Source organism: Nicotiana attenuata, unplaced genomic scaffold (genome assembly GCF_001879085.1).
Source record: "Nicotiana attenuata strain UT unplaced genomic scaffold, NIATTr2, whole genome shotgun sequence".
NCBI lineage: Eukaryota > Viridiplantae > Streptophyta > Magnoliopsida > Solanales > Solanaceae > Nicotiana > Nicotiana attenuata.
This window is the reverse complement of record NW_017674618.1, coordinates 56,328-79,906: the sequence shown is the minus strand read 5'-3', so window position 1 is coordinate 79,906 and position 23,579 is coordinate 56,328. Positions and strand designations below refer to the sequence as shown.

At 35.4% G+C, this 23,579-nt stretch overlaps 1 long non-coding RNA gene across 20 annotated transcripts; it reads left to right on the top strand.

Annotated features, from left to right (window-relative positions):
- The first annotated feature begins 162 nt into the window (after positions 1 to 162).
- LOC109219013 lies at positions 163 to 11,709 on the top strand. 20 transcript variants are annotated; one of them, XR_002066882.1, is made up of 11 exons: positions 163 to 471; positions 1,402 to 1,453; positions 4,058 to 4,286; positions 4,377 to 4,558; positions 5,189 to 5,229; positions 5,308 to 5,484; positions 5,706 to 6,650; positions 6,807 to 8,861; positions 9,061 to 9,126; positions 10,191 to 10,247; positions 10,418 to 11,709. It is a non-coding gene; the product is annotated as an uncharacterized LOC109219013 (long non-coding RNA). The 20 variants fall into 20 exon arrangements; XR_002066881.1 differs by having other exon boundaries at positions 10,191 to 10,253; XR_002066868.1 differs by having other exon boundaries at positions 9,061 to 10,253; positions 10,418 to 10,825; positions 11,080 to 11,709.
- The last annotated feature ends 11,870 nt before the right edge of the window (positions 11,710 to 23,579 follow it).

Here is a 23,579-nt window from a genome sequence, read left to right as displayed (position 1 = left end):
GATATATGAAAACTTTAAGGTTATTGGGCCCGGGCATAGCCCGGGCTAATCGTACCTAGTATTCTATAAGAGAGAGTTAACAGGTCTCCGTCAACATGCCTGCTTGTGCTAAGTGGGTATCTTGGTCATTTTACATTACATTCTCTTAATCTATAACAGAGAGTTATCTCTAACCTTCCTTGTGGATTTCAAATTACGAAAAAAATCAGAAATATTCAGCTCCCAAGTATGCAGCCTTTTGGAATTCCGTTTCATTCCTTAAGAGATCAGGTTTCCCAAATTGCTTCTACTCGGTCTGCTGACTCACACTCCTGAGAGAACGCCATCTGCTGTTTTTGCTTTTGGGTCGGTGGGCAATTTCAGATATTACTTTTCTTCCCCTACAATTTTCAATCAGTTTACACTCTGTTTGTTGTTTAGTTTCGCTCTGTTCTTCGGCTTTGTTGCTGCTACTCTTCTGATCACTTCCAGGTGAGATCAATTTATCCTATACTATTTCCATTATCTCCGTGCTCTTCTCTTTCTACGTGGTAGCTTCTGCTTTTCTGTTTTAGCCTCTGCCTGTTGGTGTTTGAGAAAACTATTCAACGAATTAGGCTTTTCTTTTGCACCAGGGTGTACTGGTCAAATTTGAGGCGAAGCATTTAGACATTCCTTAAATTTTTGAACTAAAAATTAGCAAGAAATTACGTTGAACTACAAAAAATTAAAATCTTGGAGGAGAAAAAATGAAGATTAAAAATATGAAGAAAGACTAAAATTGCAGAAGGAAAACGATAAAATAATTTGTAGGAGCCTTTTGATTAAGTGATACAGTGCATTTGGACTGATGTTCCAGCTTACCTGTAGAGCAAATGAGTTTGCTTTTCAAATTTTCATAATTATTTAAATTTTACTACTTCATATTGCTCTATTTCCATCTCTCTGTAATTTGTTTTGCTTCTTCAAGTTTGCCCACAAGTTTAGTTGGTACAAATCCTTACAAGTCTCACTTACCTTAAATCATTCGAAGTTTTGTCCTTTCTTGAATCTTCTTACTTTTTCTTTAAGTTGTTCCTGAAAGAAATTTAAAGAAAGGAATTTCAGAAGACATGATATTATAGTTGGTGATAATTTAGAAGTATTTAATAAAGGAAACCGGAGCAAAAAATTAGCACTAAATACCTGTTGAAACCTTTTTAACTACTTTATATTGGAGAAATTCTTTTACATGGTGATTTCCATGAAACTCATCTTAAATTATTGAAACGTGTAATTTTTATAGTTCAGATGATCATTGGCTTTTAGCTCTGAGCGGAGTGACATTAACCTGATGGCTTTTATGAATATTCAGACAATGGATTTTTAGCGAAAATGTGGTTTGCTTATTTTGCTTTAATGACTGATGCACACTGTTTGCAGGTTTCTGGAATTAACATCTGATTACTCTATCTAACTACTCCGTCTTTACGAGGTAAGCTAATAGAAAGCATCAGTTCCCCACCAAATTATTCAATTTTGCCTTTCACTTGATATCTTTTTGGAGAAAGGGTGTAGTTTATTTTTTAATACTGCTTACATTGGATGAGTATAGATGTCGGGGGATAAAAAAGATGTGCCTATATCACGTTCAGGACAAAAGAACAAAAGTCCATGCTTGGCAGATAGAAGTGTTGAAATGAAATTCAATCGCCGTAAAAAATATAAGGAAATATCAACAGATAGTAGGGGTGTTCAAAACCGATCCGAAACCGAAGACCGATCCGAACCGAAGCTTAATGGCTTACTGGTAACGGCTTAACGGACGGGGAACGGATTGGATTTTTTTTATTAACGGCTTATCGGTTTGGGGGCGGATTATTCAATTTTCTTAATGGATAATCCGTTAACCCGTTAAGAATATATATATAATTTATTTTTTATATATATATATTAAATATAAAAAAACTAAAACCCTTGAAAGTGATTAACAAAAACAAAAGGCCGTCTGTTCTGTTCTGTCTCTAAACAAAGTAACAAACCCGTCTGGATTGGTTACGAAGTTTGTCTCTGTAGTGTTTTGTTCTTGATCTTTTTTGGTGTGTATATATGCAAACAACTGCTGCCAATACCTTTTTAGTGTTTGTATATGGATGAAGTACTATGTTCTCTCTTTTCATACTTTCATTTTGGTTTTTCTTCAATTAGTCATGTTACTACTACTAGCCTTTTGGTCTTTGCCTAGAAGAAGAATAAGCTGCATTTTTGGTGATGCATGGTTTATGAGTAAATCTCTGTTGAAGTAATCTAATATTCATTCAAATCTATTATCTCTGGCAAAGCAAATTGAATGCATTATATTGCCTCTGAAATGTTATTTTTTTATGGCAATTCATTATTTCTAAGACGGGGAGAATGGGAGATATTTAGTGAATATGTATGTTAGGCCGATAAACCGCCTGATAAGAGCTAAACCGATACCAATCCATCTGATATCTTATCGGGTGGATAACGGATTAATACATTTAAAAGCCGATAACCGTTAAGCCAAACCGTTAAGAGTAAAAAGCCGCCCAATCCGCCCGATAAGCAGCCCTAGCGGATAGAAAGGAAGCATTATTGTTAAACCGCCGTACGAAGGAACTCGATTCAAGAAAATGTCTTCTAGAAAGTCGTACTCTGGATAACTCAGTCAAATCAACATCTCTAAGTAATTCGATGCTTCAAAGGGAGAGTGCTCTCATAATAAGAGATTTTTCTCTTACTTCAAATCAAGGTTAGCAAATTTAAACTAAATATGTTTCACGCGTCTTTATTAGCTGCTAAATGTGAAGTTAGTACTTTACCTGCTGCTTATGCGAAAGGAAAAAGTTTAGTTGGTCGTTTTTCCATCTTCGAAACAGGCGAGTATATGAAGCATATTATTTTAATAAAATTTCTATTGTCGCAAACCATTTACTTATGTAATTCATAATTGCGTCTATATTAGGATCCACATCAGGTACATCTAATGACCGATGTGGTGTTGGTTCAGAGAATGTAGCAAATAGAGGTTTGTATCACTCTCAAGTTAGAATAGTATTCATTATCTTCCTTTGGAGTGAAAATTGACTCCTAATTATTTCCGTAATATTCAGGAATTAGACTACATACAAGAGCCCCTCTGCGCGTTATTGGTTCATAAACCGAATATGTTGCTCTCAAAGTTGTCCCAAACTGTAAATTTTGTGCTGCAAAAAGATTTGGATATGAACCCCCTGGATTCTGTTGCAATAAAGGTTCAATCAAACTGACTTCACATGAAATGCCTATGGAGCTACGAGAATTATTTTTGGGTACTACTGAAGAGTCTGACCATTTCCGAACATATGTTAGGACATACAATAGCATGTTTGGATTTACTTCACTCGGGGTAAAATATGACAAAGACTTAGCTAAGAGAAATCATGGTATCTATACATTTAGAGTTCAAGGAAAAATGTATCACTTTATAGATGATTTATATCCTGCGAACGAGAAAGGAAGAAATTTACAGTTATACTTCTACGACAATGAAAATGAGTTAGCAAACAGAACTGCTTGTTCAACTAGAGTACATGAGTCAATGATCAGAAAATTGATGAATGTACTACAAAATAATCCGTATAGTGTTTTCTTGAAATCTTTGGCAGATGTTCCGGAATTATCGAACTTTTATATTGCGCTCAAATGTGACTCAGGTTTAGATCAACGAGTATATAACTTACCTACTGCATTTGAAGTTGCAGCAATAATGGTGGAAGAAGGCGCTCATATTTCAGTTTGCAAAGCCTATATGAGTTCTGTTATATGGATTTGCAAGATAAATTTCATGCTTTGAATGTTCTCACTCTTGAACTTATACTGACATTTCTGTCTTCATGTGACGCTTGTATCTAAATCTACTTCACTCGCTCCACCACGAAAGAAAGGGATGCGTCTTCTTTGTGCTTATTACTCATTTTATTTAACAAAATTTCGTTCCTACTATTGAGCTAACTTGATTTTATAATGTTTCTATTAGCTGTTCTGTTCAATGAAACTCTCTGATGTGCTCTCTCGACAAATTTATCTTACGCAGTAATGGTGCTCAAAAGTTGTTGGATATCGTGGTTGTTATTGCTGAGGCACTTACTTATGTTCTCTCATGGATGTATGGCAGTGTTAGCCAATTGGGTGTTGGAAATGCTATCCTAATTATCCTTCAACTCTTCTTGGCTGCTATCATCCTTATGTGCTTAGATGAACTTCTTCAGGAAGGATATGCTTTTGGCTTCTGGAATTTCCTTGTTCATACCTACCAATATCTGGTAAGTTTGTTACGGGCCACCACAAAGAATGTCTTGGGTTCCTCAATACAATCTTGGAGCTTTTGATTTCTCGTTTGTTATATTTTGCAGTGAAAACATTATCTGGAAAGCCTTTAAGATCAGTGCTATTCGAGAGGCGTTCTATCAGCAAAGTCTCCCCAATGTGACAAATCTGCTTGCAACTGTGCTGATCTTCCTTCGTGATGCTAATGAAAAAATTATGCTAACACTGTGATACAACTCAACCCACGTAATGTACACTTAACCATCAAGTTAGTCTCATTTGAACTTTCAAACCTATTGTACTTGCAATTTATGATTCAGCTGTTTAGCAAATAATGTTCGGAGTCTTGAAAAAGAAGAAAATAGAACATTAAAGTGATAAATTATGAGTAAGATACCGCCATATTGTTATCTCCTTCTACTTCAAGAGAGAAGATGAAACTGTAGATAAGCAGTAAGTTAATGAAATGATCAGAACAATAGACTACTTTTTGACCTGTGAATCTTTTGTGTTTGCATATCTTTCCACACAAAGTCGTCATTAGAGATTTCTCTGGTATTTTGTATAATGGTAATTCCAACTTTGTGGGATTACGCTGCATTTGTTGTGAAAGAGTTCTTAAGGACTCATGACCTTATGTTGTGATGTATAGTTTTCAAATTTACAGTTTTGGAGGAAACAAATTATACTACATTCAGAATTGGTTAATTGGGAATGAGATGAAGTTATTCAAATGGGAAAGATAAGCAATAAATACATATAATATCTTGACTTTCACATAGATGCCGGGATAGAACTTAGTTATAGGTTTGAATGCGAGGATATGGCTCTCAGATTGCGCATAAACTAAACATGTAGGTACATGCTACTCACCTTAATTTCAATTTTTTTTACACAGGACAAACACAAGGCCTACATCAAGTGCTACTCAGTTCACATGTAAGAGTATATTCTCATGATTTCTCACAAGATACTAGAGTGTTTGACTAGGTGTTTGTTCTTTTCACCATAATTTAGATCTACTAAGAGGGTATCTATGAATTAAATAATCAAGTGAAAGATGTAAGAGTCTTCTGTGGAGAGTGGTTCCCAAAAGAAAACGGACTTGAGTCCGGTAAGTGACTGCGGTGATCAATCCAACAGTAGCTATGGTTGAGAAAAAGGCATAAAAGAATGCAAACAAGTTCACCTAAGGTTCGTATCTGCTGATCTTGTGAGATTATACACTGCATCAAAGTTTCTGATTAAAAAACCTAAGGTTTAAAGCCATGAAGGCCATGGAAGCTGATGTGAAACGTGATCTAATCGTAAAAACAGAAAGAAAAATACACATTATGGTCCTTTGTTCAACTTTGTCACATTAATATTTTTAATAGTTGAAACAATAGCTAGATAATCATATACTTTTTCTCCAGCATGTTTGTTGATCAGGTTTGTCAAATTGCTCCTACTCAATCAGCTGATTCACACACCCTATAAAGGCCATCTGGTATTTTCGCTTTTGGGTAAATGGTGGGCAATATCGATTTCACTTTTCTTTCCCGTACGATTATTCAGGTCACACTGTTTATCTTTCTGTTTAGTTTCACTCTGTTCTTCGAGTTTCTTGCTGCTACAAATTTGCGTTTGATCACCTTCGGGGTGAGATCAGTTTATACTGTAATATTTCCATTGCCTCCATGCTCTTCTCTTTCTGTGTATGTAGCTTCTGTGTTTCTGTTTTAGCCTCTACCCTTAGGAGTTCAAGTACAATGATCAAATTTGAGGCGAAGCATTTAGACATTCCTTAAATTATTTAACTAAAAATTAGCAAGAAATTACATTGACCTACTATATATTAATATCTTGGAAGAAAAAAAATAAAGATAAAAAGTATGAAGAAAGATTAAAATTGCATAAGGGAAATGGTAAAATAATTTATAGGAACCTTTGATTGGGTGATACAGTGCATTTGAACTGATGTTCCAACTTATGTGATGATGAAAATGTATAAATTGTTCGAAATATATATGCTTACGGATAAAAAATCCCACAACACCAACTTGATGACATTAGCAAATAAGATTGTTATAATGTAATCTAAATGAACTCTGCCAATATCTCCATTCTTTCTAAAAGTCGCGTATTTTTTTTGCTTTTGCTCATCTATTGGTAGGGACTGTGTAAACACCGTGCTCTTCAACTGAAGTTTCTGTGTGGAATTGGCTACTGTCCTGTTGGTGCCCTCTCATTGGTGATAAACATCTTCAGTAAAATGTGTCCTATTACTCATTTCAAGACTTCTCAAAATCTCTTCGGAAACAGAACAACACAGGCTTATCTTATTCAGACCATTGTGTACAATAATGGCAGTGATGAATGTAAGATGAGGCATCTTCTCTGGTTTGACCCTACTCTGGACTTCCATTGTGTACTATAATTTCAACAAAAAGTTTCATGTTGAACAAATTTACCTAAGCACAACATATTTGAGATTAAGGTATAGTTAATGACGATCAATACTCTTTTGAATGCAGATTTTTTGTGAAAAAGGTTCCGATAAGGGTATACAAGAACGCGAATTAGACGAACAATTTCTTTTCCAATTGAGAGGCCAATGTAAGTACTTTCTAGCACATGGAATGCAGATAGCTTCGCTACTATAAGAGGCTTGGACAAGATAAACAGTTTATCATAAACTGCACAAGTGCACCATTTTGTAGCATGTTATAAGAATTTTAGTTTAGATGCTTGTCAATGGGAACCCCTTGTCTCTGCTCGTGTTTCCACCACTATCCACTGTTGGGATCAGTATAACTATAATGCTTGTTGCTTTCTGTCATAATCAAGGGTCAAACCAGTTTTGGACTTACAGTTATACTTTTGCAACAAATAAAGTAGCAAACATGATTGCTCAGAAAATTGATACTTCAGCTGTAAACTGCTCCATGCAACTTCTTGAATCAACTGGTTCAAATAATCATAGAGGAGATGCGAAAACTTTACAGAGGTTCTTATCATGTACAAGGTAGAAAACTCTCGAATTTCAAGTGTTTGATAGATGTTCCAAAACTCTAGAGTTCATCTAAAGTTCTTTCGTAAATGATATTTGCTCACTATCCCGTTTTCTCATTTCTGTGCTACAATGTATTTCTCTGTTTTATGACTTTTATCTACTAACAGTGAAGCCATTGTTGTAAACATTTCGTTTAGGCAGTGAATTTGCACTTTCACAATTGAGAGATCATTGATATTAAAGTTCTTTTTTACTTCTGAAATTATAGTTATTTCTATAGGGTAATTTGTTGTTGTTTGGAGATTTAAACAATTATAGCCGGAATGTATTTATGGACAATAACTGGTATTAGCCCAAGTTTTCATTACATTTCTTAGTGCTTGCAAGTTTTTTCAGGGGGTTTCACTTTTTTAAGTTTTGAAAATTCATAGAGTTTCACTTATATAAGTATTGAACTTCAAAGAGACATGGTCTCAAAATTTTATTCATTTAAGTTCGAACTTCGGGACATAATCCTAGAGTTTGACGTGCAACAATTTGAAATACAGTTAATATATCAGAATGTTGCCTGATGGTTCTATTTTTTCCATTCTGATAATTTGTATTACACACATGTGCTAGGATGTTTTTTACTTGTGTATTTTTCAGATTAGCTTCTTGTCTCGGCCATGAGGCAAAAACATTCTACTTCCTAATAACACAAGTATTAGGGAACTGGTAGAATTGTAGCACTTTGTACTCTTCGTTTTTTGAAACATTTTGAATCAAATTGTATAGATTTCTTCCGGCGTTGTCTCATGACTTGTAAACAAAAGTTTTTTATGTTAAATAAAAACTAATAAGGTTCTTGGGCCAGGGCTACTACCTCCAACTAGTATATATTCCTACTATTTAGAAGCGAGGGTTAAAAGGCCTCTTCGTCGTCCTGCTTGCTGTTCAAAAGGGTAATTTCGGGATTCCGTTTAAATTGTACATCTCGGAGTGTTGTGCATAAATGTAGGCGTGTCAGAATTTACTTTTTGGGGTGACATTTTGCCCTTGGTTTAGCCTTTTATCACTTTAGTTTACCTTTCAGAATTTGTAATATCAACCTCTTTTAGGGCCTTCTTGGTAAATCAATGTTTACCCTCCCCAACACCTGTCACCATCTTCATCTTCTCTCTGTCTATCCTTGTTCTCTGTATCATCTTTCCTTTGCTCCAGTAGAAGAACCGTCTTCAACTTCATCGGTTAATGGTTGGTTTGCCATTAGGTTGTTCTACAATTTTAGTAAATAGACAAAATTTTTGTTGACACATGAAACTGCAAAATCAAATCGTTTGAGTTTCTTCTAATATCTTTTAAGTGTGGCAAAACAGCTCAACAGGTTAGCCCTATTTTACTGCTCATGTGACATCTTTTTCAGCTTATCAAGTCTGAGATATTAAAATAGCTTTGAAGGGGATCCTCCAAATTAGGGTACTTCTCTAGAGCCCCCAAGAATCGCAGTAGATAAATCAGTGGAATTTTCATATGAAGAACTTGCTAACAAAACCAACAACTTCAGTCTGTTTACTATGCAGAGTTAAGAGGCGAGGTTCGTTGTTATTCTTTTTGATTGAAATGATTAACAATTACTTATTTGGATGCACAGATTGATCAGCAGCTTTGTTGGGGCTGCTTTGTTATGTCACTATCTCGTCATTCACATAATCGTCTGGTTCAACAGAATGTCAAATCTACCTACAAGTGCAGGAGCTGATATATTTCCTCAGCTTTTTGTGCTTGAAATGCAGAATGGCAAACAAACGATCCAACAAGAAGCATTAGGGGCATTGGCTTCTTTAGCCCAATCTGCTAAGGTATTAAATGGTGCATTTATTCCTGACCCAGTGCTATTTCTACTTAATATAATGAACCATTAAGGCTAAATATTATGCATCAGTAGGAGCACTGCGGAACCTACGGTAAATTCTTTGTGAAAATTTTTGAGGAGCTGACATTATTTAGTGTAAAGACTGACAAAAAGCTACATTTCCTAGAAACAACGTTAAGCTCTTGCCTTTCCTGCTGCAATTTTATACCTGCATGATGGTGCCCAAGCTTTGCAGGTGAATGTCATGTATTTGTTATCTCTTTCGTCTACCTCTTCTTTTTTATTAGAGAATAATGAATTATTTAACCTTCTTGTTTCATTCTATATCATGTAGTTCTTTTGGGATATTTATCATATTCACGTGAATGTGTTTGCTATAATCAGCCCAATGAATTTGGTAATCAGTTTTTGAGCTCTTTAACTTTGTGGCAGAGGTTTTCATCTTGGTTACTTGTCAATGGCATGACGTGGTAGGCATAAAAGAGGCAGCCAATTATACCAAGTGTGGTAGTAAGAACCTCTCAAATGACTGAATGGGTATTCTAGAAATATGGCATTTCTGTGTCCTCTTCCACTCGAAAAAAATGAATTGACGATTTAACATATGGCATCATAGGAAACTGATGATTTCTGTCTAAATTTGTTAATTATTTCATTTGGCCCTGCACTATGAAGAATATCTTGGATGAACTCTTAACTCCAACATGAAAAACTGATATACTGTTTCAATATTTTTTTGGGAGAATTTCTTGTTGCCATATCCATGTCAGGCCCATATCTCTGAACATTCTGTGGGTTGAATCATGTATATTGGTTGGTCCTTTGCTACTTCTACAAATCATACCATCCACAGATGATAACAATTTGGCATGATATCTTCCTTGTACAAAGTGCTTTGAGCTCATCAGTCTAAAAGATTCACCCTTGTATGCATTTAAATCGTCAATGTGTTTAATATATGACTCAGTAGTAAAAAAACTATAAGGGTATCTCAAGCACTGTCAGTGTAAATATATCTATCAGCTTAAATCTGATGCGACAAACTCGCAGGCTTGTAATTCTTATGTGGATCCCGCAGCATTCCTAGCTGCTATCGAATCAGGAACTGTAAGGGTACAACTTCTCCACATAATTATTTCTATTTTAGTTCATAGACAACATAATACAAAATAGTTCAGCACTATGAATACAAACTACATAACCTCAAATACTGCTTCATTAAGAGTTAACAAGTTCCTTTTTGTAATTCATCATCAAGAAAAAGTTTTCTTCTACAGGTTGAAATTGGAAACTATGACTCATTCTATGACGTGAGATTGGTCTTCCATCTTGAGCAGCTATCAAGAATTATATTTTACAATGAATACAACTATAATGTGTTGTTGACAAAAATAGTTGACCATCCACCCCTCCCCAGACCCATATCCCACCAGGTTGTTGTTGTTGTTGACAAAAAACACTTAAGATTTAACTATAGTTTCAACTGTGAAAAAGCTTTGATATTTTGATCAAATTAATTTCAACTAATTCTGCAAATGTGTGTTCTGTTCTTAATATTTGATGTCAATTTTATTTTGAGTATAAACTTTGACAAAAGGTGGCAAGGTCGAAGCCAATGAGGCATTCATCGGTGTACGCTTCTTATGAGAGAAATTTTTTTCCACCCGGAAAGTAGAAGATGCATGGTAAGATCCAGAAGAATAGTTGTGAATCTTATACCCTTTTTTAAGAATATTTGATTTAAATTTCTTTGCCTAACTCTATATGTTCCATTTGATTCGTATGTAAGTTTATCACTTTAAGTAATATGTTCTATCCGATAGCTACGGAATACCAATTAAAGTTAAGGAGCTATAATTTCTATTTGATCATTATCAGTCTTCTTATTTTAGTTGTTACAAATACAATATTTCGATTATTTATATAGGTTTCATTTCAGAGAAAAATGATTCTGCGAGGTAACATGCGAAGTTGCCAAGGTGAATATGCGTACTCGAAAAACGATGAGGATGAAAAGGATGACAGCAATAATTGAATCATTTATTGTGTGCAAGATATAATTCATGATTCACTTTCATTTGCAATTTACAGTCTCTCTGTTATGAATATTTGTCGTAGCTAATTTATCTCAATGGCACACTACAACCAGTTGGAGGCCACCTTAGTTGATGCAACAGTAGCAATATGTTTGATAATTTTGGTTCAATGTGACGGGGTCTTGAAAAGCTGATTGCAATAGCGAAAGACAATATACGCTTCCTTGGAAATGTGCCGCAACAGAAAAAGCACAAAATTTGCAAGAATCTTAATGTTAAGTTGCGTGACCAACTCATTTGAGGCTATGACTGAATCTGTAGATTGAGACATGTAGCTCTTCCGATAGAGGAATCAAATCAAGCACAAGTAGTATCACTGGAAATTTCCGATAAATATTGAGTGGTTTGACTAAGCATATTCAGTACTACAGGAAGACACCTTCAAGAGTACTCTTTCTTTTTTGGGAAACAATGGCATTTCTAAACTGCTTCTTTCTGCCTTTTTGTTGGTATTTACTGCAGTAAATATTCAATTTTGGGGTTTTTAGGAGATGGGTGAGAATGTATAATCAGTCAATGTGCTGCTTCTGCCGTCTAATTTTATAAACAAGAAAAAATCATTTTTATCTGAATTTCCTCTTAAAAATGATAAAAGAATTATATTTGATGAAGTACTTACAAGTGATTAGAGAAGTCTATGACAACTAATGCAATTTTAATTATTCATTATTGATACACTGTCTATAAATTCGCATTCTAGGTTTTTTTTTTCTTTCAGTTGTTTTGCTATAGGAAATGGCGTAATAGCTGCTTTGGTTTGTTGAGTAAAGCACGAGTAATGAAGCCGCTTAGCCAACCCACATCTACCGCAGCGCGCGCACGGAAACAAACATAGAGAGAACTTTAGAAAGTTGATTTTTCTTCCTCAATAGGCAAGCAATTGGATGAAACAAACATAGAGAGAACTTTAGAAAGTTGATTTTTCTTCCTCAATAGGCAAGCAATTGGATGAAACAAACATAGAGAGAACTTTAGAAAGTTGATTTTTCTTCCTCAATAGGCAAGCAATTGGATGAGTTCTGAATCTTCTGATATCACTTGCTCTCTTATGTTCCTTCTTTTTTGTAGAAAATTTACCTTTTCTATTCTTACCTTTATCCGACTTGCATCTCACTGGTTACATGTTTCTGTTGTAAAGATCTTATTATTCCCTATCCTTGCAAATGTGTACATAATATGTTTATTTGTTACAAATGGATGGTGAAGCTTAACTCCTTGCCGAAGGACTATTACATGTAACTTTTCTTTAGGATTATCTAATTGTTTACCTGGCATGAAACTGTTTTCTCTTGTAGCTTTCGAATAGAATCTGTTATTTTCTCTGTGATTATAATTTTTTTATATGTTCTGCTTTTCCCGAGATTCATGGAGAGCGCAAGTGAAGCAAACTTCAGATAAGCATGTCATTATAAAAACTGAATTTTCGAATACGAGGACTGAAATTCTGTTGTTTATGTTAAAGATATGTGACTATGATTTTCCAAATAAGCTTCTTCGGATAACATTGCCCTTGTCTTAATATTGGCATCTTCTATTGTGGGAACTCATGCGTCAATTATATTTATTTATTTATTTATATGACTTGTGCTGTACTTTACTGCATGACATTGTCCTTATCTTTATATATTTGTTTTGCTGCTTTTTATTTTTATTCATACATGCTCTATCTCATTTTTTTCTTTAATCATTTGGCAGTAGATTTTGAAGGAAAAAATGTATACAATGGAGAAATAGTTGGAGGAATTGAGGAAAAAGGTTCGTTATATGAAAGGTGAAAATGGGTCGGAAAGTGAAGCAGGTTTTGAGAGAACTATAGGAGATTTAGGTGGCCATCAAGAAGAAGATTAATTATTGTGAACTGTTTCCTTCTGGCTTCTGTATAGGTTTGTTTTATATTTAGGTGGTAGAATGTAGATCTTATTAGATATTACTACGTCTTGTTGTTGTATTGTTAGCTTTTGATGTGTAGTAGTATCAGTGGCGGGCCTAGGATTTTGTGCAAGCGGGTTCAATCTTAGAAATACATAACTTTAGTCGTACAATAGTAGTTGTCAAGTGGGTTCAAATAAAATATTTATATAAAATTTACGCAGCTTTAATTGTAATTTATACATATATACAGTATTATTTTTTGATGAAGCGGGTTTAGTTGAACCCGTTTGCCACCACGTGCGTCCGCCACGGAATAGTGTCAATACTAATCATCTGATCCGACTAATAAAATTTGTTGATTTTGATTAATTTTGAGTTACATTTTTTGTTTCACCTTTTCTAAGAAAATATTTTTGGCACTCGATTTGATTGGGATCTCTTCAAAATTCATTTTCAGTAATGAAAAGAGGAGCATAAAATCTTTATCCAATTTTGTCATTTTTACATGTCCTAAAATAATCCGTATTCAATAATAAATGTCGAAAAAAGCCTACATGTCCAACTTCTAAAGATCTTTTCAATGAACTACTAATAAATATTGACTTGTAATATTGCTGCTAGGGATTGCATCTCAAATAGTAGGTTGTTAGCTTGAAACTCATGCATCTCAACTCCACCAATTAATCTTAGTAGACTATAATAACAAAGAGGATACAAATTCCTAACTTATTATGTTCGGGCCCGGGCTCAGCACGGGCCATACCCTACTAGTAATGAAATGGGAGCGGATGGTATGCCTACCACGAGATATAATGAAATGGGAGCGGGTGGTACGCCTACCACGAGATATAATGAAATGGGAGCGGGTGGTACGCCTACCACGAGATACATGAAATGGGATCGGGTTGCACGCCTGCAACGACATATGTACTGACAGTGAAACCTGATTTTATTTCCCTTATCCGTGTTAGATTTAAATTATTGATGTTCTTTATTATTCTCTTGATATTCTGTTTTACCTGTTATCCCCCGAAGCATGTTTCCCCCTCCCATCATTACTTGCTTATAGTTGCTTTACTTTCTGCTGTAATTTATATAACTGCACAAGTTTATTTGATAGTCTGGTCCTAGCCTCGTCACTACTTCGCCGAGGTTAGGCTAGGCACTTACCAGCACATGGGGTCGGTTGTGCTGATACTACACTCTGTGCTCTTTTGCACAGATCCAGGTATTGGACAACATCAGTAGTTGGAGGGCTTCCTTCAGTCCACACGGAGACCCAAGGTAGACCTGCAGGCGTTCGCGGGCCCTGGCGTCTCCCTCTATCTTTATTCCCTGTTTCATTTTCTTTGTTTCAAAAACAGCTTATTGTATTTTCCTTCGGACTTTGTTTGTAGTGACTCTTAGACAGTCTGGGACACTGTGACACCATATCTTGGGTAGAGGCTTATGTTGGATTTCCGCATTTTCTATTCAGTTTTTTAATTTAAGACTTCCGCTTTATTATTTAATTCCATTGTTGCATGTGATTGCTGATATTTGCTAAAAGAGGTAATTTAAGGTTTGGCTTGCCTAGCTCCCACTAGTAGGCGCCATCACGACTCCCGAGGGTGGGAATTCCGGGTCGTGACGTAAGGAGTTTTCTCCCTTTGGAACCCCATTCCCTGCATGTTTCCACCATTATTGACGTACATGGCAGTGATAGCTTCTGAAGACCAAGTCCACTTTAGGGACTTTTCAAGATCATTTTTTATTCTTTCCAGTTCAGTCTGGAGATGCTTGTTTTTCTCAGATTCAACATACAGACTAGTTCTCACGGCCTTCAATTCGTTTTCAAGCCTAATGTGTTCCTCACTTGCTACCTCTTTTCCTTTTCCAGAATTTCCAGGTTTTGACTCAGTCCCTAGTCCCTCTATTGTTTCCCTCAGGTCTGCAATCATTACCAAGAGATCATCTCTTTCTTCCTCAATCTCAGTCACTCTTTTCATCAAGGCTTCTCTTTCTTTACTGAGGTTTTCAATAGTTTCCTTATGGTCAACAACTCCAGCCACTAAGTCATCTCTTTCAGTTTCTATATCAGCAATTATTTTGGTTAAAACAAATTTTTCTTTCTCCAGCCCACAAATGGTTTCCTTCAGATCAACTACACATACTACCAGATCATCTCTGGTTTGTTCAACTTCTCCTAGCTCTAAGGTCAAAGCATTCTTATCCTCCACAAGACTATGATAGGCAAATCAATACACTAGCTAAAGACATGTGTTTCTTAGGAGAGTAGGACTTCAGATTTCTCTGAACATCCCTGAAATTTACCTCATTGTTGTCATCATCTTCATCATCATCTGATTGGGCCATCAAAGCAAATATTGAATTATAGTCATTTTCCTCACTTTCAACTGCCATCATGGAGCTGTCACCTATATCAGTTTCATCTTCAGACTCATTAGAGGAGTCTCCCCATGCTGCGAGAGCCTATTTCACGACATTGTCAGCAGATCTCTTCCTCTTGAAGTCCTTTTCAGGAATCGGGTTCCTCTTGGCTGCTTTCTCAGGGTTGTACTTGGAGTAATCTTACTTCAGGAGAGGACAATCTTTGATGAAGTGCCCAGGCTTTCCGCACCTATGGCAGAGATCATAGTTCTTTGGTTTGCTAGAGCTGCCCCTTTTCAATATTCCACTATTTCTTCTGACCATCTTCTGAAATCTTTTGGTTAAGTAAGCCATGTCACTGTCCTCCTCACTCGAGTCATTGCTATCAGCTTTGAGTACCAGGTTCTTTTCTTTCTTTGGTTCTCTTCTTTCACTGTCTATCTTCCTCTTCATCTCGTAGGTCTTCAGATTTTCAACCAGCTCGTATATGGTCAACTCCTGCAAGTCCTTTGCTTCAGTAATAGCATTCACCTTGCTTTCCCAAGAACTGGGCAGGATACTGAGAATCGTCCTCACTAGCTTGTTCCTAGGAATGGTTTCACCAAGTGAGTGTAACTCATTTATGATGGAGGTGAATCTTGTGTGCATATCTTGAATAGATTCATCGTCCTTCATCCTAAAAAGTTCATACTCGGTAGTGAGCATATCAATCTTAGATTGCTTTACTTGAGTAGTTCCCTCATGTGCTGTTTGTAGAGCTTCCCATATCTCCTTTGCAGTTTCACAAGCAGAAATTTTATTGTATTCATCAGGTCCTATTCCACATACCAAAATCTTTTTGGCACGAAAATTCTTCTCCACAGCTTTCTTGTCTACGTCGGTGTATTCTTTTCTGGTTTTTGGCATTGAGAATAGAAGTTTTGCAAGTGCCTTTGTTGGGATGTAAGGACCATCACATATGACATCCCACAACTCAGAATCCTCAGCCATGATAAAATCATGCATTCTTGTCTTCCACCACCCATAGTATTGCCCATTGAACCTGGGTGGTCTGTATGTAGATTGACCTTTTTCAAAATTTGGTGGAGCAGCCATACGGATCCTTCCTAGGTGTTAGCCTGATAGGAGGAACCCGCTTTAGTTTATATGAGTCCACCAAACTATAGAGTACCTGGTCCTCTATGAGTTTTCACTGAGAATACTAATGAAACAGTAAGTAACTGAGACACGAAATTTTTACGTGGAAAAATCCCAACTCAAGGGAAAAAAAACCACGACCTACACCTGTAGGTTTTCAACTTCACTAACTTGTAAACACAACCACTTTGTAATGACTTTATTACAAAGATTTCAACTCAACTAACTTGTGATACACTTACCACAAGCCACTTTGTCACTCACTAGTTACAAAGACTTCAACTTAACTAACTTGTGATACATTTACCACAAGCCACTTTGTCACTCACTAGTTACAAAGACTTTAACTTATGACTAACTCTAGTCACAACTCAAACTCGGAAAGTTTATGGTTTTACAACGGGGTTCCTAAGCAACGCTTCTAGCTAAGCAATTTAGGAATTACAATAAGAACAATCACAAAGTTACAACTCAACTAAGGACAACAAAATACTCGATTTAGGAACTGGTCCGTAGTAGCGTTTAACTTTGTTCTTCAAGCTCTTGAGAGATAAGTTCACTGTTTGCAGAAGACTTGAATGCTTGAAGTGAATTCTCAAGTATTCAAGTGATGTTTTGTTATAATACTCTTGTTAATACACCCTTGATGACATCACTTGAATGATGTAAGCACTTGGTAGGTCAAAGACAAGTGACTGCAAAACTGCTGCACTGTGTGCACTGTTTCTGTGGCAGTCACTTTCCAGTTGTGCACAGTCAACTTTCGTACTGCTGTCGGGAGACACAAGGGATCAGGTCCTTGACTTGTTTCTTCATTTTCTACACTTGCAGCAGTTCACATTAGCTAGAGTCCAGGTTGGAATCCGTTCATTTGTAATGTGCACCAGGTGTGTCAGGTTCCATATCTGGTTCTTGACAGTAAGTTTGTTAGATCATCAAAACACAAGACAAAAACATTGAAAACCCTTCATTTTCTCAACTACCAAATTATTTAGTAGGCGTTTGGATATCAATTTGGTTGAAACTTGAAAAAAAGGACGTTTGAAGTTGTGTTGAAAACTAATTATTTATAAGTTGAAGTTTGAATATGCATTTTACGTGGAAAAAAAAATTAAAGTTCTGTGAGTAGTAGAAAATTTGCACCCAAAACTGGTCTCCACCAGCTTTTGGAACTTGAAAAATTTTTCTTCTAATTTTTTAAAAATTGAACAATTCCATGAATAAATAATATTTATTTTTTAAAAAACAAATAAGAAAAATGATGTCCAAACGGGAGCTTAGAGTTAAACTGAAGGACTCAATATATTCAACCAAATCTAGAAATAGATTTCGGAATCTTATCAACAGTCATTCACTATTGCAAGACAATAAATACAAGAGCGTATGTCATCTTCGACAAGAAGGCTACGTCTCATTTTATATTATAGTTAAGAAAAAAATTCTGGTATATTAGTTAAATTCATATAATTATCTCGATCTATATAACTTAATCATAGTAAACTAATAGTCAGATCTTCGACATGGTAAAGAGGATATTCCAACTTTCAAAGAAGCATAATTGTGTACGAGTAAAATCGGGGGCATGTCTATCCCGATTCCCCGATGAGAGAACGAAGGAGGAGCGCAAAACCGGGAGGTTGAAGTCGAGGTCAAATGCCTTTCGTATCGAGACCCCAGAAGAGTGAACGGTATATCCGACATCGGACATGGTAAAGCGATGCGTCCGAGTCGAGTGTGAGTTCAAGACCTCGGGAGACACGGTGAACGGTTATGCATGACGGATAGAGGGCCGTGATACCCGCCCTCTGCCAGATATCATGGCACGAATCTCGCTCGATGTCGATTATGGATCAACAATTATCGGGAAGAGAAGATTTTTATCCTTTTTAGACTTATATTAGGGATGAAATTAACTCTCTTACTATATAAAGGAGAAGTTTTTCTTTAATCGGACACGTTGTAACATGCATTCCAAGGCAAAAAAAGTTTATTTTTGTTCTCTAAGCTACTGTTGACAGCGTTGTTCACTAGTTCTGTTCTTTATTCACGACTGGGCCTAAATCGAGGACACAATCGAGGACGAGCTCATTATTCAATTCAAGATCAATCCTGTCCTTAACATTGCGAGTGGTTTGATTATTTGTTTCATCTTTAATTCACTTATCTATTATTCTTGATTATTCGTGTTAAATTAAATCTGAAATCGCGTATAAATTCAATTGTTATCCAATTTTAGGGTAAACAATAATATTCAAAACCAAAAGAACAGGTGGCGGAAAATAAGCATTGGTTATATTTGTTTTATAGTTAGAATACGTGTTTAATAATTGTCAAAAGGACCAAGTTTAGACAAATAATCTGCTAAATTTAATCAAATTATTATTTAGTTAATTGTCTCATGATCATTTGTTTTTAATATTTAGTAAGAATCATTGTTGTTTTTGCCTAATCTGTTAGTGTAAGTGTTTCATTTTGGTAGGTAGATAGGTTTTGAAAAATTAAGGTACATCAATGCGCCACTACAAATTAATTACTAGTCACGTTTTATTTTCTTCTCTTTGGGCATTAATTACTCTCTCTTTGCAATGTAAGTGACATATTTGATTCGGCATAAAATTTAATATAAAATAAATACTTTTAAATTTTTTAATTTTAAATATATCATAACATTTGTGTGATCATAACATCTTCTCATAAAAAAATAAAATATGACGCTCAAACTATTATTTTTAAATATAAATATGATTCTTTAAAAACCGGATTAATACGAAGATAGTGTCGAGTATATTGAAATGGAGGGAGTATTTCATAGCATCACCCACTATTTTACATGTGATTCAATTCAAATAGCTAGATGTCACCATCCTATTGGCATACATGTCAAGCTCAATTTCGGAGAATGTCCTGTCTTAAGTGGATACTTTCAGCGGTTCACAATAAGTGATCATTTTTTTTTGTCCATAATAAGTGTCCATTTACATAATCAAGAAGGAATTAATTTTATTTACCAAATTTTCCTTTATTTACATATTCTAATGTGTCAAGGTAACAATTAATTAAGGTTAATTTAGTGAATACATTTTTTTTTCTCTAGAAGTTCGTATTTTCTTAATAGGTGTCCCAAAAGTATTATAATTTAATTTTTCATACCAACGTTGTCCGACTCAATTTGCGCAACAAAAACAGTATCCACTGACCACTTTTCGATCATGTCTTTGAAAAATAGCTATTATTCCGGAGTTCTAAATATCACAAGTAAAACTTCAAGATAATATATTGGAATATTACTTGTAGAATTTGAAATTTCAAGACAATAGTCATTCTCTATTACAGCAGTTAAAAATTGACTATTTATGAATTTTACCCGTTTACGTAAATGGCGTGGCTTACCCACTTTTTAACATGGTATTTAGTTTTTATTCAGTATTTTCAATGCTGAGCAAAAATAGCCACCCTCTATTAAAAATAATACGAAAAGGCGTTTTTACCCTTTCTTCATGAGTGCAGTGTAAATATTAAAGACATGATTAACATTTACACTGCACACATGAAGTTAAGGATGCCATGTCCTTAACATTTACACTACAGATACGAAGTTAAAGACATGATGTCCTATAGTTTGACAACAGAAGGTGCAAATACAGGATATTTTATCCTTAATATTTACACAACATTCATGAAGTTAAGGACACCATGTCCTTAATATTTACACAACACTCATAAAGTTAAGGACACTATGTCCTTAACATCTACACTGCACACATGAAGGTAAGGACACCATGTCCTTAACATTTACACTGCACATTGAAGTTAAGGATACGAGGTCCTAAAGTTTAACAACAGAAGGTGCAAATACAAGTTAATGACATTGTGTCCTTAACATTTACACTACACAGATGAAGTTAAGGACGCCACGTCCTTAACATTTACACTGCACATATGAAGTTAAGGACATGATGTCCTAAAGTTTAACAACGGAAGGTGCAAATACAGGACACGTTGTCCTTAGTATTTACACAGCATTCATGAAGTTAAGGACACCATGTCCTTAATATCTACACGCACCCATGTCTAGCATTGGGATATTTTCGTTCGGACGGGTAAAAATTTATTAAGCACTGGCTAAAGAGTAAATACATTTTAAACAATGGCTAAAGAGTAAAGACAACTCTAATTAGTGGCTAACTGTGCACTTCCCCACAGCTTGCTCTATCAACAAGCCCAATTGCGAAGTAATCATGTCTAAACCTAGCAAATGGGCTGATTAGGCCTATCTGATCCACAAGCTACTATTGCTAGCTTGGGCTGTCTCATTGTATTTGGAAGAATAAGAGACTTTTACATCGTAGATAGGGGTGTGCATTCGATTTATCGATTCAATTTTGACCCTTATCGATAATTACTTATCGATTATCGATTTGTACATATGCTTATCGTTATCGTTTCAATAAGGTTTCGATTTTTTAGATTTCGATTTATCGATTTTGGGGGCTTATCGATTCGGTTATCGATTACACCAATAAGAAAATTTGCGGGATTCCACGAAAAGTATATTGTTATAAACGCGCCTAACTAATATGGACAAAAAGAAGCTAAAATAAGACGAACACCATTTATAATATTAAATTATGTCAACAAGCACATGCAACAAAACTAAAGTAAGGGATCAAATGTATGCCACCAACACTCCAACGGTATAAAAGAAACAAAACAAAACAAAACACATCATCACGGCTAATTCTGTTTTCCATTAATTTGAACTTCATTCCCTTGATCTTTAAATATGATCATTCCTTAAATGTGGTAAAGGAAATAATAGGGTAAGGGACTTAGGGTAAAGGAAAGGGTATAGATTAGGGAAAATAATATTGTATAGCCTCTTTCAAAATAGTAGCGGAATATATATACATTTTGTATGTTATATTAATCTACACAAATAGGTAATTACTCATTTAACAAGTGTCTACAGTCTAGGGGTGTGCATTCGATTTATCGATTCGATTTTGACCCTTATCGATAATTACTTATCGATTATCGATTTGTACATATGCTTATCGTTATCGTTTCAATAAGGTTTCGATTTTTTCGATTTCGATTTCGATAATAAATAATCGATTCGATTTATCGATAAACCGATTCGAATGCACACCCCTAATCGTAGATCACTTTTTTGAGACTTTTTTTTTTAAAAGAAAGCATTTTTCATTTATTCTAAATATAGCAGATTTATTTACAAAAAGAACAGGGTTTAAACATTAAACGTCAGTGACTTGCCCACATTTCAAGGGATCAGTTATGATCCATTTTAATCTACATATTAATCTTTCTCTCTCATCATTATACTAAAACTAAAGTTTTTCACTCCTAACTTACGCCATATTTTTAGCCTTACAAATATTGTCTTACATTCTCTCCAAATCAAAGAAATCTAACCTAATTTACTTTGTGGAATCAAAAGATATAGAATTGTTTTCTATTTTTTTCTACTGATATATTTCTAATGTAAAAACTCATTGGAATTTCAATTACTTCAATAACACTACCAGGTTCTGCAATCGTGTTACTTGTTCTTACTCGTAACTCTTTCATGACTTTTAATTCGGGAAAGACTATATATTTCAGCCAAATATGGGAATGGAAAAATATTTGATTTTATTACAAAGGATTCATTCCATCTATACAAATCATATCTGAATCACTCATAATACTATAATTATACAATTATTATTTTATATATAATATTAAAACTAATTTACATAAAAAATATATATCTAAAAGGTCTTGTGTAACGACCCGACTGGTCGTTTTGAGCAATTGAGTTCGGTTCGGCAGTTTGAGGTCACGAGCAGCTTCATATTATGTGTGTCGACTTGCGTGCATGGTTGAATTCTGTTTCCGGATGAATCAGAGTCGAATTGGAAGAAGGAATCTAGTTTTGGAAGCTTAAGCGGTAGGAATTTGACCGTAATTTGACTTTTGAGTATACGGTTCCGGAATGAGTTTTGGATGATGTCAGTAGCTTCATATGGCAATTTTGGACTTTGGCATGCGTTCGGATTCGGATTTGGAGGCCCGTAGGGTAATTTGAGGCATTTCGGCGAAAGTTGGAAAAGTTGAAGTTTGGAAAATGGAGAGGTTTGTCACGACCCAAAATCCACTAAGGGTCGTGATGGCGCCGGACACCATTGTCAGGCAAGCCAACACCAATTTACTAGTAATTTCTTGTTTTAATATTTTTGAAATCGTTTCCTTTATACATTAAACAATAAGTAATGAATTTTACTGAATAGATATTGACGTCTTTAACAAACTTAATATTAAATAATCCCATAATCATCCCAGAACCCGGTGTCACAAGTGCATGAGCAATCACTAAGAAATGAAATAAAGTACATTAACTGTCCGGAATACAAATTGGACAGAAGGTAATTACAATATACTGAAAGAAACTATACTGGCTGCGGGTTGCCTCGAGGAATGCAGCTCACCTACTCTCCGTATCATCCATGCTTCTACGCCCACTAGGCCACTAGAGATACATGTGCATGTGCAACAAAAATGCACAATAAGTGTAGCATGAGTACGAAAACAACGTGTACTCAGTAAGTATCCCGTCTAATCTCGAAGAAGTAGAGACGAGAGGTCAACTTCGACACTTACTAGTGGTCCAATAATAATACGCCAGTAATATAATAAATCAAAGATTTTATAAACATGGTTGCAACTCAATAGAATGAAGCAAATAAACAATTCTTTCTTTCATAGGAAATTTTCAAATTCCTTTTCATCATTTATACATTTATCTCAGGCCAGGGAGAACGAATATCAACATTTATAAATCTCAAGGCAAACATTACAAGCATGCGCAAATCATGCCGAGGTCGTACGGCCCGATCCAACAATATTTAAATTGTGTACTGCCAGAGGGTCGAATGGCGCGAACCATAGATGCATCTATTACCCC